Raw genomic sequence first — 17,937 nt, 5'->3', positions numbered from 1 at the left:
GGTTATACTCAGTGGGGCATGCCAAAAAAATGTCTGTGTCCATGTGGCCAATGAAAATGGTTAGTGATACACATATGGGGGGCCAGATAAACATATGACCCAAATAGGGCAGTGCCAGATACACATATGCCCCCAATAGTGCAGTGTCAGATACACATATGCCCCCAATAGTGCCAGATACACATATGCCCCCAGTAGTGCAGTGCCAGAAACACATATGCCTCCACAGTGCCAGATATGTCCCCACAGTGCCAGATACAAATATGCCCCAACAGTGCCAGATACACATATGCCCCATGGTGCCAGATATGCCCCCACAGTGCCAGATATACCCCCATAGCATCAGATACATATATGCCCCCACAGTGCCAGATAAGCCCCCTCAGTGCCAGATGTGCTCCCACAGTGCCATATAAAAATATGCCCCCACAGCACCAGATATGCTCCCATAGTGCCAGATACACATTTGGCCCCACATAGCCAAGTACACACATGCCCACACAGTGCCAGATATGCCCCCACAGTGCCAGATACAAATATGTCTCCACAGAGCCAGATACACATATGCCCCCACAGAGCCAGATATGCTCCCACAGTGGCAGATATGCCCCCCACAGTGCCAGGTACACACATGCCCCCTACAGTGCCAGGTACACACATGCCCTCCATAGTGCCAGGTACACACATCCCCCCCACAGTGCTGCTCACCACTGCTTGCTGCTCTATGTGTGTCAGGGTAGGAGAGCGCAGCATATGGCTCTCCTGCCCCTCAGTGCTGAGACGGCGGCAGTGTGCATCTCAAACCAGGTGCCAGTTCATGAGCCAATCAAAGCTTGTGGTCCGGCAGCCAATCAGGAGCCGCCGCTGCTGGTCCACAAGCTCTGATTAGCTCACAATCCGGAGGCTGGTTTGAGACCCTACACACCACCACTGCCGGACTGAGCAATGATGGGTAGGAAAGGCGCGCTGTGGTCTCCTCCCCTGACAAATACACATCAGCGGCTGCAAGTAAGGTGAACAGCCAGCGTTACAGCGTCAATTTCTTACCAGTATGCAGTACCACCCTGTACCATCATACTTGCTGCACTGGTTATACTATACAATATACTGGCCGATCTTCGTCTGATTGCAGTGAGTCAAGACCAGTAGATGCAGAAGGAACAATGTTTACTAGAACATTCAAAACAAAAATCAACAAGATTTAAGGAATCCTCAACTGGGAGAGGGGTGAGCTAACTAATGCAGGGATGCTTAGAAACTGTTCTTTAGGTGGCTGTACATGCTGCTTCTTTTGAACTCTTGGAGCACCTAGATTCAAAGGAGAGATCAGGTATAACAATAATTGAACCTGAGAGGATACAACCAACAGACCTAAAAAGGTTTAGGGAGTGTAGGGTGGGAGCTGTTACTAGGTGGAACTCCTATTCCCTTGACCAAAGAGAGTTTGGAGAGCATAGATTCCTGCAAACTAGTGTTTGTTTGTCAAGAGGCTTACCACCTAGCAACAAGCTGGTGGGCAAACTACCACATACCTGGTGGCTGCTCTAAGGAACTCTATCATTTGAGTGTCAGAAGGCCTTCAATAATGCTTAATGTACAGTATGTGCGTGAGAATGACCAACGTGCAGCCTGCATTATAGACTGCAATGGTAAGACTCTGGCAGCTGCGGAAGTAACAGCAGCTCCACGCAAGGAATGACCTTTGAAGAGCGACGTTTCTATACCTGAAATGCATGGCAGAAACTATCCAGCCCCTGATCGTAGAAGGTCTGGCTGGGCAGAGAGGCTTCCGGCAAGTGATGAAAAGATTAGAGATGTTACCTCTGAGGGGTGCTGTGAGAGTAAGATAAACTGATAAGCAGACAAATACAGTATGGAAAGATCGAGGTCTGATTGGTCTGTGAGCAGGGCAAATTCTACTAGTTTTGTCTGAAAGAAGCTGGTATTTGTGTGTCCTATGAGGACAATATGGAAACCCACTTGAAGGTCATCCAGAGTTCAGATATGTGTATCAATGAAAGCTCGGCACCCCTCACCGCAAAGGCTATAGCAAGCAATGAAGCTAGCTATTTTGAAAGACAGAAAATGTCGCCATTGGAAAGAATAGTAGCTAGTAAATTTAAAAAAGGATTAATAACCTACATAGAAGAGTAACGTGGGCAATAAGGCCTGGACAGGAAAATACATTTGAGCAACCTAAGGTAAAGTTTTACTCTGTAAGGCCTGGAATTAACAGAGCTAAAGTAGAACTGTATTGCGGCAGAAGCTAACCCTGCCTCAAACGTAGTGCCGAGGAAATCATTAGCTAAGTTCTCAGAGAAGGGACTGGCAAATGGAGCTTGTGTTGCCCACCAGGATATAAATTAGCCTAGGATGGACTGGTATCTTGATCTTGTTCTGGGCCTAAGAGAAGCATTAATTAAGGCTGTGGAAGAAGCTGAGAGGTTAGTGTTGGTGAACAGCCGAGTAATGAGTCCAGTGTCCCCTGGAAGCAATCCTGGGACATTCCCTGCAGAAGTTTAGGTCCCTTGTGGAGCCTGGTGATCAGGATGGAACTAAATTCTGGAAGGCCAAAAGGGGTACAGTAGGATGAGCTGAAGCACCCTGTCCACTTTAATTTTGTGGAGGACCTTTAGAAGCATGGCTGGAGGTTGAAAGACATATGGAAGGAGAAGATTAGTCCAGGGAAATTACATCACATTCATTCGAGAGGCACCCTGAGTCCAGAGTTTGGACATGATGGTGGGAACCTGTGCATTTGTTGGGGTCGCAAACATATTTGTCTGCGACTGACCGAATGTTTTTGTATGCTGTGAAAATCTTTTTGCCTCAGACTCGTGCGGTCTAATGTGTCTGTGAGTTTCTTTCTGGATAGGGAATTGTCCAGCTCATTCATTTCTCCTAGAATGTATGACATAAGTATTGATCGTTCCACCGCCCAGTTCCAAATGTTCACTGCCTCTTAACACAGAATGAGAGACCAAGTGCCTCCCATTCTCTTGAGATAGAAAACTGCAGTCCTGTAGGTATAGATGCACGGAGATCCCCCTAGCACTTGGGGAAACCCTAGGCTGGCAGCTCTCAACTCCAAGAGGTTGATATGGGCTGTTGACTCCTAAGTGGACCATTTTCCTCTTACTGTCTTGTCTTTTGTGAAAGCTCCACAGCCGGTGATTGAAGCATCAGAAGTGATAATGATAATTGGAGGAGGAAGTAGAAGGAGTCTTCGGGGGAGGCAGAGGAAGGGATGTCCAACTGAGAATCTCCCTGTGAACTGCAAGAGGTAAGCAAATCTTGTCTGACCAGACGAACCCCTGCCAGAGGAGAGATGACAGGAGATTTTGGCAATGTCTGCAAATGAGAGGGACGTGAAGAAACCCTGGCTCCAAAGCCTTAATTTTTCTTATGACTCTGGCTAAGTCTCTCAAGGAAAACTGACTGTGGAGAAAGAAAGGAAATCTATGAGGAACCCCAGAAACACAATTGACCGACAAGGATTTAGTATCAATTTGTCAAGGTTTATGGAAAACCCAAGATGTTACAGGAGTGACAAAATGAATCCCTGTGAGCCCACAGTATCTCCTGGTGTAAGTGGACTACCAGGAGATCGTCTAAGTAGATGACACATCGGATTCCTTTCTGACGAAGATGTGTTACTACAGCCTTCATGAGGCAGGTGAATATGTAAGGGGCATTGGACAGGCCGAAAACCATAACCATTGCTAGAGAACATCTTCCCACAGGAACCTGAGGATGCTCCTGTGGTTCGGGTGGACCTGGATTGTATGAAAGACCTCTTGGAGGATGATTTTGATAAAGGAGTCATTCTTGACCAGCAAGAAAGGCATGTCTGCCAGACCCTCCATGGAAAGAACAAGGTTTTATGCACTGGTTCAGGGATTTGACATTTAGAACTGGTCTTTATGATTCGTTCTGTTTCTTTTTGGGAAAGAGATGGCTGATCCTCTTTTGGGTGTGTCTGCCAGCTCTATTTTGCACTGACTTAGAGCAAAAACTAAGATGATGTCTAGTAGAGGACTGGCATTCTTTGAGCAAGGGAATATCTGCCATGGAAACCTGTAGAGGGGTAGGGGCAGGCCTTTTTCTGATTTTTAATAACCACCTGTCTGTGATAATCTGCCTCCAGGAAGCTATTGCTTGAGAAAGACAAGGCTAAGGGAACATATATAGGCCAATTACCATATACTTTATCTTTCCTGGAGGGGTTTGTGTTGCTGGACACTGAACCTCTTGTGACTCTTGTCCAAGAGAAACCTCCTCTGGGTTCTCTGGGGGCGCCTTGCTGGTCTCAGGACGAGCTGCTGGCCGTGACAGAATGACCCTCCTGACAAAAAGGGCCATATGGAAGCTAGTGAGTTCTGCAAAAGTTAGGTAAAAAGTCAAATGTCTGGCCAAATATTAAAGTTGCCCTACTAAAAGCTTTTAAGAGGGCAATTTTAAACTCTACCAGGGAGTAAAATTAGCTGCTAGAGACTCCTTCTTTTCTTCTTTGTCTAAGACAAACAACAGCGGGCCACATTTTGAATTGTACCTTCCTCAGTATTTTATATATGCTATCACTCTGTGCCTTATCCCCCACGAGTGAAGAGAGAGCCAGATCAATTTCAGGGGCAAAAATGGCTGGGTCGTATGGGATGCAGAGGACCTGAGGCTGTTCTGAAGGCTAAGGGCCTAATTCAGAGTTGATCACAGCAACAAATTTGTTAGCAGTTGGGCAAAACCATGTGCACTGCAGGGGGGGGGGGGGGGGGGCAGATATAACGTGCAGAGAGAGTTAGATTTGGGTGGGGTGTGTTCAAACTGAAATCTAAATTGCAGTGTAAAAATAAAGCAGCCAGTATTTACCCTGCACGGAAACAAAATAACCCACACAAATCTAACTGTCTTTGCAAATGTTATATCTGCCACACCTGCAGTGCACATGGTTTTGCCCAACTGCTAACAATTTTGCTGCTGCGATCAACTCTGAATTACTCCCTACTTGCGCTCGCTCAGTGCCCAATGAAAAGTATGTAATTTAGAGGGGGGAATTTTGCTTGCTAGAGCTACATCGACCATTTACAAGTCGCTATACTCACCTCTGCGAGAAGATGCACTGGTCCTAGTAACTTCCTCTGACTCCTAGTCCACAGAGGTCTTTATATGAGTGAGAAGGGGTCAGTGAGTCATACCTCCCAAATGTCCTGATTTTTGCAGGACAGTCTTTTTTTGGGGACTGTCCCGCTGTCCCACCTGCGGCTCGCAGTGTCCCATGGTGTGTGGTGGTGGTGGTGGGGGGCGGGGGACAGTTGAGAGAACCCCTGTCACTCACTGCTCTGCCTATTCACAGGATACAGAGGGACTGGGGTCATACCAGCAGTTCATAGAGCGCTGGGCATGCCCCCTCCGTGAGGTAAATGGGAGACATGGCAAGTGGTCGCACCCCCTTATACCAAAGCCACACCCACTTTTAAGGAGGGCGTGGCTTTGCCGTGCAGAGGAGTCCTGCTTCTCCAAAACTAAAAGTTGGGAGGTATGATGACTAGTCCCTTCATGAGAGCACTTTGGCGCATAATACTGGTCGGAGGCAATAAAGGTGTGCCAGTCATGGGCAGGATAAAATGATCTGCTTAGGATGTTTGAGGTATTCCGATTACAAGCAATACCTAGAAAAGAGAAGTTTTTTCCTGAACAGGCATCTCTTGCAAAAATACTGCTTAAGTCAGTGGTTCTCAAACTTTTTTGAATCACAGCACCCTAGAGTATCAGAATATCTTTTACGGCACCCCTAGTCCAGAAGTTTCTTATTAAGAAATTTAGAAAGAGATATTAAATTAAGTAAACTGTGTTTATATGTAATCATTAGGTTCAATTGTGTGGTGATTTGCTTCTGTTTGTCCACATACAGATGGAGCTACGCTTATTGAGCGTGGCTACATCGCAGGTGGGGACGAGCGGCGTGCCTAGGCGCGCCGCCAAGTGTACACAGATATTCCCATTCACTTTGAATGGGGTGCATCCACGTCTATGATGCACGCATACCTCATTTGCTCCCAGTGGTCCGCCTTGTCAGGCGTGCCCAAGCACAGACGGTGCCACGATTAGCATGGCTCCATCTGTATTTTATAATTGACAGCCACCAGGACTGGTTTTGCCTTACATTGACCATAAATAATTTTAATTGGTCCTGGACCACCAACCCAGGGTGCCTCTACAAATGTCCTGAGGCACCCCAAGGTGCCACGGCACACAGTTTGAGAACCACTGGCTTAAGTGTTTATTTTTAGAAGAGTATTTTCTCACAACTTTCTGAGAATTGCAATAGTAATGCAATGTCAAAGAAAACAAAATCAGTTTTGTGCATTCAGACAATAAGCATCAGATATATTCAGCTCAATTAACCAAGAAAGTGGCGGGAGGGTTCAGAAACAGTTGTGTCATATTATTATGGCCACTTCAATCAATGATTCAGTGAATGGAGGGTAGCACTTAGCACACAGCATGGCACCTCCTCACTATCTAGCTCACACTGATGAGGCTAAATTCATTTAGGGATTTTTGGAACCTTGTACTCCGGTGCAGGGTCCCCACATGTCTCATGTACCATATGCATCCCAAGGTACTGTATGACTGGCACATCCTGCACTTATGGTAAATACATCATACCTCCCAACTTTAGGAGGTATGATGTATTTAGAAAGTTAAGAGGAGGGACACAGATGCGCGCCAAAGGTGTCCAAAATTAAGAAGCGCAGGCTCACGGGTAGGTGCTTGTTTTCATGGAGTGTGCTGCGGTCGTGGGCCACTTCTCCATTTTCAACGCTGTGGGGCATGCCCAGAGCTCTGTCCCTCTCTCCCAGTGAACAAATGCTGTGTGCATGCGCACAGCGTCTATTCACTGCTGCTCTGCTAGGCAAAGCAGCAAGTGAGAGAGGGTCTCTCAACTCCCTCCCCCCCATCGCGGAACACTGCGACGCGCCGGTGGGACAGCGGGACAGTCACAGAAAAATGTGGCTGTCCCACAAAATCGGGACAGTTGGGAGGTATGAATATATCCATGTACTTTTTTACACCACAAAGTGATATATACCCTGCGATTAAACCCAGCAGCTGGAGTCATCACCAGGACACCCAATCCCTAGTATGAACCAAAATCTAAATAGTGGGGGATGACACAGCATTGGGTAGTTCTCCGTTTCCAATTAATGTCATATAAACATCCTAAAAAATGCTGGTCAGGAGCAGAGGGGGACCGCCGCCGCTCCTCTTCAACCTGTGGCGAGCGGCAGAACTGACACGAGATGTATTTCCCTCAGTGGTATTCTTATAGGATGCCTGTCTCCTTCTATTTGGGTATTGCTCTTTGTTTCCTGTTGGATAGTGTTTATTCTCTAGATGAGGGTTGTATTTGCCTTCTTTTCCCTTTTGTTGGCGGAGCCCCGATGGACCATCAGCTCTTCATTTATCCAAAGAAAAGGGTCTCAGGGGAGTGTCTGTTCTTCCTCTATACTCAACTTTATGATATGTATGAAACCTACTTTCCTTCTTGGTTATCTGATGTTGTACTCCCTCTTTATAATCATTTTTGTCTCTCCAATACTCCAGGTATTTTTAAGTGTGGTACATGCAACTTTTGTAAAGCTGTAAAAAGTGTTAATTCTAAAATAATAACATACAAATCTAACAGCACAAGCAGAATATATTCAATAAAAGATTTCATTACATGTCACACTGAAAACTGTGTTTATTTATTGCAATGCACTTGTGGTAAACAGTACATAGGCAGAACTAGGCATATGCTTAAGCTCAGACTTGCTGAACATCAAAGAAATAATTGTGAAAGGTTTAGAGACCCACAATGTCTCTTGTCATTTTAAGAAAATTCATAGTTGTAATGTGGAGGAAATGGTAGCTTTCTGTGGAATTAAAGCAGTAACTAACAATGATATAGAAGGAGATCTGGCGAGATACGAAATGCACACCCTGGTGCCAAATGGTCTCAATGTTGAATTTGAGACCAAATGGTTACTTTAGCAATGTTGTGAAAATGCAAAGCGTGGCTTACAGTTTTAAAAGTACTATTATCAGAATCACTTTCTGGCAAGTAATATTTATTATTTCTCTTTTTCACCATGTTATTGTATGAAATGCGGTACTAACACCACTGGAATGCACAGGACAAGGATATCTGTGTTCCTGTGACGACTTCCGTTTTCCGTCTGACCGCGGGGGAATACTGGAAATGCGGCCCAAGTTACATTTACAGAAATGCGGTCCAAAGACCGGAAGTGGACCAAGGAAGTAACGGCGGGATCCTTAGAAACAAGGAAACACTTTACTGGACTCACAAGGATTGGAAAAACTACCTTGTAGGGACTTTTTTCACATTCCTGCGCTCCGTATCTGCTTTTGTGTTGTCATAATGAAGAATATGGCAATTAACTGAAAACGGATTTTATTTATGTTTAAATGCAAATGTTTTCAGACACCATCCTCTGTGTTTAGTTTTATATTATTGTAATACTGACTGCCACATGATGATACCTTTTTAGAAGCTAGGAAAACCTGTTTTTAGTCCATTAATTGGGTGTCCTGTACCACATGACCCATTTTTGGTATAAATATGTCAGATTGGCACAACTCCTACACACCTTGACAAAAGGATCTGTCCGAAACGCGTTGGTGGAGGAGACGGCCTGCTATTACCCCTGAGAACCTTAGTGGGAACCCACTGAAAGGGAGAGGTGGTATATCCGGATATTCCATGTTACACCCTCATGCCTAAAAGTGTACCTTTCTCACCTGTGGTACACAGTAATTCTTACCATCTTGTGCTGTTTTTATTATGAGATTTTACTACATACAGATGGGTCCACGGTTATCTTGACTAGTTTTCTGCGCCTAGTCACAGCATGATTTATTAGCATAAACCCTTCATCTATTGTTCTCAGCTGCAATACAATACAGAGAACAATACAGCAGGGGATTAAGTCATTACAGCAGGGGATTAAGTCCGACTGCCCTGGCTCAGTTAATCCTATTAAAGGTCAAGATAAATGTGGACCCATCTGTACATACAGATGTACTCCACTGTGTAATATAAATAAATTCTTTTTTTGAAAATAGTTTTGAACACTATGAGGAGCTATTCTTGTCTTTGAGGAGCTGTGATTTTATGACGATTTAATAACCTGGCTAACTAAACCCCAGAACGGAGGATAAAGATACCTTTTAAGGCTTGAATACAGCTGGTCTATGTGAGCATAGGTACAGAGCATCTTTCCTACACTGAGGATGTTTATATGACATTAATTGGAAACAGAGAACTACCAAATGCTGGTTCATCCCCCACTATTTAGATTTTACATCCATGTACAGTACTTAACAAGGATTGAACTAAATGCAAAATAGCATAGCTTTATCTCCAGCAAGATGTTTGCTGTTATATGGCCCATGCAGCTATTAATTGTTTTTTGTTTCGATGGGTAAGATACATTTTGGTCTGGCCACCTTGCTGCATTACCTGCTGGGCAGTAGAATCTGTGACATCACTGGCACCAGAGTGTAGCTAGTTTCCTGAGATGGACTCACAAATAGAAAGTACACAGTAGGAAAGGCAGTGCTGTGATATGTGAGTCACCATTTAATCCACACATTAGGGAGCCAATGTGACATCATCTGGACAGCCCCAGTCAATACTGGGAGACACAGAAATACAGGACAAAATACTTTTTTCCCGGGGAATAGGAACAAACTTAGTTATGAGATATTTGTATTGCTTAGAATAGCTATAAAACATATTTATAGTGTGGAATTGTCATTTAAGAGATCGTTCCCCTTTAAGCAAGATTGCGTAAATCAGTATGAACTCTTGACTGCAGATTATCTGGGTCTCTTCTGGCTGTAAAAGGATTAATCTGTTACACTATAATTACGGCACATCATAGAAAGCGACTCTGCGAGATGTCATTTGCTTGAATGCATTTTATTATTACATCTGTGAGACACCCGACAATCAGGGCACAGCTCAGTTTGTACAAACCTTGTTACAAGTGCAAATGGAAATTAAGAAAAAATACATAATTTGTTTAGCAAATCAGTGCTAATTATCCAATTTCTTTGGAAACAGGAACTCGGTAAACAAACACTTGAATTCCAAGCAGGGCTGTAACGATAGCTTTGTGAGAGAACATAAAACATTATATGCAATCAGGCAATTATTTTTTAGATACAAACCTTCTGAAATATTTAATTAGTCTACATCTAATAGCCATTTCATTGGGACATTAGTAACCTGCTCTACCTCAGCCCAGGGGCATAGATCGGCAGAGTATCACATCTGGAGACGCACAGCTGGTGTTTCTCCAGTGCTTCATAGACTGGTATTAATGATATGAACTTTACACGTTTTTTATGCTAGTACAATGTATGTAAAAGGGCATAAAAACAGAAACCTGTTGTTTCCAATGACAGCATGCACACAGGCATTTTTACCAACTTTTGGATGCATTGTATTTGCATTTAATCTTGTTCCCAAACCCTAATCCAATTTTAGTCTAACTCTGCATGATCAAAGTGTATTTCACATGGCAGGATTGGAAATAAGATGGTCAATTACCCCAACACTCACATACGTGAAGGCATTGGTTTACCTTCATAAGGGTATATTGTGCAGCCAATTCCCAATACTATCCAATTACATCTGTACAGTCTGGCCCTCTGACAATTTAAGACAAAAGGGCAGATTGTAGCCTGTGTACCAGATATGGTTAATTTGGCAAATTCTGCTACATGGAAGCAGTAGCGATGCACTTGTGTGGTAATGCAGCAGGAGGCACTGGCATAAGTAGACACTCCTGCTTGCCATACTGTTAGGAAGCAGCATCGGATCACGCCTCCATTTTGGGAAATGGCAGCTGGCACTTTCTCCTCCCTGCCCCTAAATGGCTGTAGTATGTCCAACAATGCAAGACTACTTTGCACTATGTGCCACACCTCCAACCAATCAGGCACGATGTCTGCTGGGTCGCAGTGGTGGCATCTTGTTCTATGGAAACATGTCTCAACACCATGTCATGGAAATGTGTCCATATTTACAGATGGATGACCCTTTAGGGTAAATAATCCTTCAGAAAGCTACCACCATTTATACCTGTAGCTCGTGTCTCACTACCACCAGTTTCTGGAACTTCAAAGTCCATGGGCAGAGCCGGCCCTAACCAATATGATGCCCTAGGCAACATTTTGGCTGGTGCCCCCTAGCACCACCACTAGTTCTGCAGGAGATGCCTGGCGTGAGTCAACTGGCAGCTCTGCTACCATTGGGCGCCTTTTGTTTATGAAAATGCATCTTATTTGCATTACTATGTGGCTAGGATGCACAAACAGCTTCTGCTGATTAAAATGATATGCAGCATGCCTATATTCTGTGTGCGACTGCGGCTGTATCTGCATACGAAATGCTACATTACAGTGATTTCCAGGAATACACTGTAACGTAGTATTTCATATACAGATACAGCCGCAGTCACACACAGAATATAGGCATGCTGCATATCATTTTAATCAGCAGAAGCTGCTGGTGCCCCTAAGCATACCAAATACCCTAGGCACTTGCCTAGTTTGCCTATGCCTAAGGCCGGCTCTGTCCATGGGTCTTTCCTATCAACCCATTCCTGCTTGAACTCAATCAGCAGTCTTTGACCTGCATGGTGTCAGAAATAAAAGCCCTAACTTCCTACAGTAGGTGTGTTTCTAAAGTAAGTAGCATCAAATGATTCTGACCATGCCAAATACATTTTTATTCTTATGAATTTGTGACATTGTTGTAATACAATCTGTGCAAATGTTTGTCCATATTACTTGAAATCCTAAATAGTGCTATAGTCCAATGGGATTGTATTTCAGTTTGTGTGCCTAGCTAGCATAACCTAATATAATACTAATATTACTGTCACCCTGGGAAGCCTGGACAATGCAAGAGAACAAATGATTGTATGTCTTTTTCAGAGACTATAAACAATAAATGCCTCTAGCTACACATAAGAAACATGCTGTTGGGGTGAAATGGTGAACTCTTTGCTAAGATAACTCATAAAATTGTTTAGCCATTGGGTTATAAGAGCGGCACAGGCATATATAAAATAATGTACAAGTGCAGCATGTTTGTACCACATCTAAGTCATGTGATAGCTATATACATGAAGTTCTAACTATGTGGCATGACCCATGCCAGGAAACAAAGCCCAAACAGTGAAACAAAATATATAAATGATAAAATGTCTTTATGAAATTCTATTGATTGCTCTACTTAAAAAGGAATCATTATTAAATGTAAATTCATATAAAAGTATATATACTGTATAATAGTTATAAATATGATTGCAATAATTAAAGCATAAATTGAAATAATAAGAAAAATGAAAAAGAATATAATTGAAAACTATATATAATTTTTTTTTAAATACAGGGACAAAAAAAAATTATATAAGAAAATGAAAAAGGAATAATAATAATACTAATTAATAATAATAATAATGTTAATAATATTTTTATATTAGCGAAGAGTGCTTTATACTAGCTAACAATGTTTTATATAATGAATGTGATTTTATGGGATTATTATTATTATCATCACTAATAATAATAATAATAGTGATAATAATACAAATTATAATGTTCTGTCAAAAATAATACAGGTATTTACTCATGTAGGGCTGATCCTGGGTCGGACGGACCTCTGTGCAGGGGCACATATGGCAAGTTTTGCATACAGTGCTTGTGCAGATGCGAATGTATGCATTTTTGTGTATGTCCGTCCTATCCTTATAAAAACAGAATTTGATGGCAGATAAGAATCACTTGCCCCTTCCAGTCTGCCCCATTTTTTACCATATTTTTATCTCAAACCTTATTTAATCCTTATATCCTTATGTCTATCCCATGCATGTTTAAATTGTTCTACTGTCTTACCCTCTACCATCTCTGATGGGAGGCTATTCCACTTGTTCACTACTCTTTCTGTGAAGTAATTTTTCCTCAAATTCCCCTGAACCTTAACCTACCTCCATCCAGTCTCTGTGCATGTCCTCGTGTCCTATTGTTTCACTTCATTTCAAGAATGTTTACAGTACCGCTTGGACTTTGCTAAAATCCTTGATATATTTAAAAGTTTCTATTTTGTCCCCCTTTCCCTTCTCTGCTCCAAACTATACATATTGAGATTTTTTAGTCTTTCTGGGTATGTTTTGTGATGTAGGCCATACACCATTTTAGTTGCCCTGCTTTGTACAGTCTCTAATGTATTAATATCTTTTTGAAGATATGGCCTCCAGATTTGGACACAGTATTCTAGATGAGGCCGTACCAATGACCTATACTGTGGCATTATTACTTCTTTCTTTCTGCTGCTGCTGATTCCTCTCCCAATGCAGCCAAGCATCTGACTAGCCTTCCTCATTGCTTTGTTACATTACTTACCTGCCTTTAAGTCATCTGAAATAGTGACTCCTACATCCCTTTCCTCCTCAGTAGTTTCCATTATAGCGCCATTAATACTATACTCAGCCTTTGGATTTTTGAGAACGAAGTGCATGATTTTGCATTTTTTGGTATTAAACTGTAATTGCCACACTCTTGACCATTCCTCTAGTCTACCTAGATCATGAATCATTTGTTTAATCCCTTCTGGTGTGTCTACCCTGTTGCATACCTTTATGTCATCTGCAAAAAGGCATACTTTCCCTTTAATACCATTTGCAATGTCACCAATAAGATATTAAAAAGCACTGGTCCAAGTACAGAGCCCTGGGGTACTCCACTGGTAACACTATCCTTACTTGGGCGGAACTCGGTTGGATCTGTAAATCTGTGAATTTGGGTATTTTGAAGTGGCAACTAGGCAGCAACAATGCGAGTACACAGAATCACCCTGACTTGTGGCAGTGTCAGCCAAAGCTCCATGTGATTTGCAGACACGGTAAGGGAAATCCTGTTTCCGCTGTAACATCCGTAGTGGTATTGTTGTATTTCAGTCTGTACTGTACCACAGCTATGGGGCCCTGAAATGATATGGCATTGCTATTGGTGAGGCAGCTCCCATGGAGGGAATTCCTTGATTGGACAAACTTGCTGTGGATATCTGTGGTTCCGATTGTGACATCTTGCCATTCATTGAAGAAGGATTACTTGCTTGCGGTTCTATATTCAATCCTGTTTGTGGATGCCAAAGTTGTAACACCCCTAGTGATGATGTAGTGTGTCAGTGTGGACTGTACCTTCTCTTCAAGGCTCCCCATGTCACAGCAGAGAGACAGGAGACTCCTCTAGTTCCCAATACAATGATGATACAACTGATGGCTTATTTATCTGGAACTCTCTGTCAAACTCTGTCTTAAATAAAAGCAGGGTAACATATCATGGTACAATATAATACAATACTGACACAGTATATGTACAGTAACAGCATAAAAATGTATCTCAATATGATATTTGACCTTTAGAGGACAACTATGTACCTTTACAGAACAGTGAATCCCGAAAATTTTCTGCCATATGGGTAATCTAGTCATACTGTATATCACTATGTCAGAAGCTGTGTGGACACATCTGACAAATATGTTGTAACTTCTCTGTAAGACCCTGCTTGCTTGGCAAGTAGAGTCTGTTTGAGGGGAACAAAGGAAGTAGTTTATCAATAAAAAGAGATGTCTCCCAAGAAGGAATGTTCATTTCTTGGAGAACAGCCACATGCTGGGGACACACCACATCTCATATTCTTGTGAAGTCTCCGACAACAGAAGCTCATAAGGCCTCCATCTTAAGTGTCCTGGATTTCTGAAAGTTATTCCTTTTATTTTATTTCTGAAACTAATTCATATTTATAACCTGTATGTAATTTTATTAAGGGATTTGTAACTAAGCCTTGGAAATATTTTTCAGTTTAAACACATTTAATCTAGCATATTAACATAGAAACATAGAATTTGACGGCAGATAAGAACCACTTGGCCCATCTAGTCTGCCCCTTTTATATTTTATCCTTTAGGCAATCTCAACCCTTTTTTAACCTTAATTCTTTGTAAGGATATTCATATGCCTGTCCCAAGCATGTTTAAATTGCCCTACAGTCTTAGCCTCTACCACCTCTGATGGGAGGCTATTCCACTTATCCACTACCCTTTCTGTGAAGTAATTTTTCCTTAAATTTCCCCTGAACCTCCCCCCCTCCAGTCTCAATGTATGCCCTCGAGTTCTAATACTTCTTTTCCTTTGAAGAATGTTTCCCTCCTGAACTTTGTTAAGACCCTTGATATTTTTTAAAGTTTCTATCATGTCCCCCCTTTCCCTTCTCTCCTCCAAACTATACATGTTAAGATCTTTTAGCCTTTCCGGGTAAGTTTTATGATGTAGGCCATGCACCATTTTAGTTGCCCTTCTTTGTACACTCTCTAATGTATTTATATCCTTCTGGAGACAGGGTCTCCAGAACTGGACACAGTATTCCAGATGGGGCCGTACCAATGACCTATACAGTGGCATTATCACTTCTTTTTTCCTGCTACTGATTCCTCTCCCTATGCAACCAAGCATCTGACTTGCCTTTCTCATTGCTTTGTTGCATTGCTTTCCTGCCTTCAAGTCACTTGAAATTGTGACTCCTATCTCTCTTTCCTCCTCAGTAGTTTCCATTATAGTACCCTTGATACTATACTTAGCCTTTGGGTTTTTGAGACCCAAGTGCATGATTTTGCATTTTTTAGCATTAAACTGTAGTTGCCACGTTCTGGACCATTTCTCAAGCCTACCAAGGTCATTAATCATTTGTTTGACCCCTCCCGGTGTGTCTACCCTGTTGCATATCTTTGTATCATCTGCAAAAAGGCATATCTTCCCTACAATACCATCTGCAATGTCACCAACAAAGATATTAAAGAGAATTGGACCAAGTACAGATCCCTGGGGTACTCCACTGGTAACTTTTCGCTCCATAGATTGCACTCCATTAACTACGACTGTCTGTTTCCTATCCTGCAACCAGGTTCTTATCCATTTAACTGATTTATAATCCACCCCCAGGCTTTCAAGTTTATTTAGCAGTCTGCGATGTGGGACAGTGTCAAATGCCTTACTAAAGTCTAGATATGCTACATCTACAGCTCCCCCTTGATCTATTATTTTCATCACAGAGTCAAAAAAGTCAATAAGATTTGTTTGGCATGATCTCCCACCAGTAAATCCATGCTGTTTTGGATCCTGTAAATTGTTTGATTTAAGATAATTCACTACTCTTTCTTTTAATAGTTTTTCCATTACTTTCCCTACTACTGATGTAAGGCTTACTGGTCTGTAGTTACTTGCTTCTTCCTTGCTTCCACTTTTGTGCAGTGGAACTACATTTGCTCTTTTCCAGTCCTCTGGAATAGCACCTGTATTTAGTGACTGGTTCAATAATTCTGTTAAAGGTGTAACCAGTACATCTTTTAGCTCTTTGAGTATCCTTGGGTGTATCCCATCTGGTCCCATTGATTTATCCACTTTTAGTTTTGAAAGTTCTGTTAGGACCTTCTCCTCTGTAAATGTATTTTCATCTACCTTATTTTTATGAATGTCCTTGCAACTTAACTGTGGCCCCATCCCTTCTTCTGTAGTAAATACTGAGCAAAAATAATTATTTAGGTGATCTGCTATTGCCTTGTCTCCCTCCACCAAATGCTCCCTCTCTGTCTTAAGTCTTATTATTCCTCCATTTGATTTTCTCCTTTCACTTATATACTTAAAAAAAGTTTTGCCCCCTTTATCTACTGACTGGGCCATTTTCTCCTCAGCTTCTGCCTTTGCACGTCTGATCACTTTCTTGGCATCCTTCCGTCTGTCCAGATACACCTCTTTGTCATTATTATTTTGAGTCTGTTTGTATTTCCTAGAAGCCATCTTTTTTGCTTTCACACTAGTTGATACTTCTTTTGTGAACCACACTGGCTTCCTTTTCCTGGTGCTTTTCCTAACCATTTTGATACAAAGGTCTGTTGCACTTAGTATTGCACTTTTCAGTTTTTTCCACCTCTCCTGCACTCCTTCCAAGTTCCTCCAGTCTGCCAATGAATCACTTAAACATCTCCCCATTTTTGCAAAGTCAGCATTTCTAAAATCCAACACCTTTGTTTTTGTGTGACAGGAGTTGGATCCTGTCTTTATACTAAACCATACTGCTTGATGATCACTGGATCCCAGGTGCTCACCCACATATATATCAGATATCCTATCACCATTTGTAAGAATTAGATCTAATATTGAGTCTTTGCGAGTGGGCTCCCTCACCAATTGCTTGAGAGATGCTCCCTGTAAGGAATGTAGAAATTTGCCACTTGTAGCTGAACTTGCAAAAGACCCCTCCCAATTTACATCAGGTAAATTAAAGTCTCCCATGATTATGACTTCTCCCTTTAAAGCCATTTTAGAGATGTCCAACAATAGGTTCCTGTCCAAATCCTGCCCCTGGCCTAGTGGTCTATAGATCACCCCAATGCGAATAATGTCCTTTTTCCCAGTTTCTATGGTGACCCAAAGGGCCTCAGTTTTGGCTTCAATATTTTGTATTAAAGTAGCATTTATGCTTTTTTTCACATACATTGCTACCCCTCCTCCTATTCTTCCTATTCTATCCTTCCTAAATAAATTGTATCCTGGTATAGCTAAGTCCCAGTCATGATTCTCATTGCACCAAGACTCTGTAATTGCCACAAAATCCAGGTTATCCCTTGTCATTATCGCAATTAGCTCTGGAATTTTGTCTCCTAAGCTCCTAGCATTTGCAGACATAGCTCCATGATTCTTTCTTAACCTGTGAGTTTTTGAGACCCAATCTACTTACCTATGTGTAATTAACTGTGAAATATGAATATTTGTTTGGAAAATGTAAGGACTCCATATTAATCC

The 17,937-nt window shown here is 42.1% G+C and overlaps 1 long non-coding RNA gene across 1 annotated transcript in view; it reads left to right on the top strand.

The window, feature by feature from the left end:
* LOC135057992 (uncharacterized) overlaps positions 1 to 9,058 on the top strand; it is a 47,472-nt gene extending 38,414 nt beyond the window's left edge. Inside the window, exon 3 of the long non-coding RNA XR_010244514.1 lies at positions 8,178 to 9,058. This is a non-coding gene — a long non-coding RNA (uncharacterized LOC135057992). The remainder of the gene's footprint in view (positions 1 to 8,177) is intronic.
* The last annotated feature ends 8,879 nt before the right edge of the window (positions 9,059 to 17,937 follow it).

This window comes from Pseudophryne corroboree, chromosome 3 (assembly GCF_028390025.1).
Source record: "Pseudophryne corroboree isolate aPseCor3 chromosome 3, aPseCor3.hap2, whole genome shotgun sequence".
NCBI lineage: Eukaryota > Metazoa > Chordata > Amphibia > Anura > Myobatrachidae > Pseudophryne > Pseudophryne corroboree.
The sequence above is the reverse complement of the archived record's forward strand: the minus strand, read 5'-3'. Positions and strand labels throughout refer to the sequence as shown.